This window comes from Nannospalax galili, unplaced genomic scaffold (genome assembly GCF_000622305.1).
Source record: "Nannospalax galili isolate Female #2095 unplaced genomic scaffold, S.galili_v1.0 scaffold281, whole genome shotgun sequence".
Taxonomy (NCBI): Eukaryota; Metazoa; Chordata; class Mammalia; order Rodentia; family Spalacidae; genus Nannospalax; species Nannospalax galili.
In genome coordinates, this window is record NW_008349068.1 from 8773621 (window position 1) to 8775136 (window position 1516).

At 44.9% G+C, this 1516-nt stretch overlaps 1 pseudogene; it reads right to left on the reverse strand.

Moving 5' to 3' along the window:
- Nucleotides 1-570: 570 nt before the first annotated feature.
- LOC103744487 lies at nt 571-1212 on the reverse strand (annotated as a pseudogene).
- Nucleotides 1213-1516: the final 304 nt, after the last annotated feature.

A 1516-nucleotide genomic window follows, 5' to 3' on the forward strand; every position in this document is an offset into this window, starting at 1 on the left:
ACTATGTCAGTTCATGAATACAGTGAGTAATACAGCTCTGTCGAGGACAGGGACCACACATGACTGCTTCAGTCACTTTACCACTGTGTTTCTGATGACATGATTCCCAGCACACATATATTCAAGAGTTAATTTAGACTACTGGTGGTAACAATGTCAAACTATGATCTTTGTTATCCTAAGGGGAAATTCAGTTTCATACACAGAAATTCAAAAGGAAATTTCAGAACCTGGATCAGGCACTTTCAGAGCCTGTAAGACTTTCGGGTAGCAGAAGGTTCAAGTCAGGCTGAGGAGAAGAATGTTTACCCTCTGAAGGCACGGTCTGAGAAACAGGGGACCAGGTATTCTGTAGGAACTCACTAGCTGTCAAGATGTCCCCAGTAAGGAGGCCTATGAACTCAATAGCCACCTAGAGAAAGTCTTAGCCGGTATGGAAAGTGGTATTTATAAACACAAGCATGATTGGTTTGTGCCATCTATGAATAATCTTCAGAATGCTGAAAGGATTCCAGATATGGCTCTTTTCTTGCACAAGATGTTGCAGGTGAGCACTGGACAAGGGATGACCTACTGATGGACCTTCTCAAAGCACTCGTTGGAACTGGTTAGACTTGGCTTAATCGTGGGGCCCTCTGGTGTCCAGTTGGCTGGGCAGACTTTCCTATGGGGCTCCACAAAGTGGAACACCTGAACTAAGTAGAGGGTCTCTTCCACACTGTGGCCCACTGGGAGGTCGTAGACACTCTGGTGCTGGATGACACCATTGGGGTCGATTATGTATGAAGAGACCTCTGCATGCAATGACAGCACCTTCCCACAGCACGTCGTAGTCTCGGCTATTTGCTTGGTTAAATCCAGCAATAGTGTAATGTTCATGTGGCCCAAACCACCATTCTTCCTTAGTGTATTGATCCAGGCAAGGTGGGTAAACTGGGAATCCACTGAAACCCCAATCACTTCACAGTTCACACCATGAAATTCGTTGGCTGTGTCACTGAAAGCAACAATTTCTGTAGGACACAGAAAGGTGAAATCTAAAGGCTAGAAGAAAAGCATTTAAGTATTCCTCTTAAAGTGTTTGAGGCTCAGCTCCTTGAACTCTCCATTGATGATGGCTGTGGCCTTAAAATAGGGTGCATGTGGCATGACAGCAGGAGCATGGGGCGTGGAACTGGTACTAAAGGCAAAGCTTGATAAACTAGAGCCAGATCACAGTGTTTTTGCCAAGCAGTTTCTTCTAAAAGTAACAGGCCTCAAGGGCTCCAGAGGCAGAAAAATCCCAGGAAAAGACATTCACATGCAGAACAACCAAGACCTGGGTAGCCTTCCCACAGCGGCCGCCATCTTTGTGTACCTGGGAGCCAAGCCCTGGGTGGAGAAGCAAGGAGCCACACACAAAAATTTCCAATTTCAGTAATTACTCCAGTCATTAGTGTAAAAGGTATAATAAGACCACAGAAGAATATAATGAAAAAGAAACATCTGAGACTGAAAAGGATTTCTAAAGAATGAA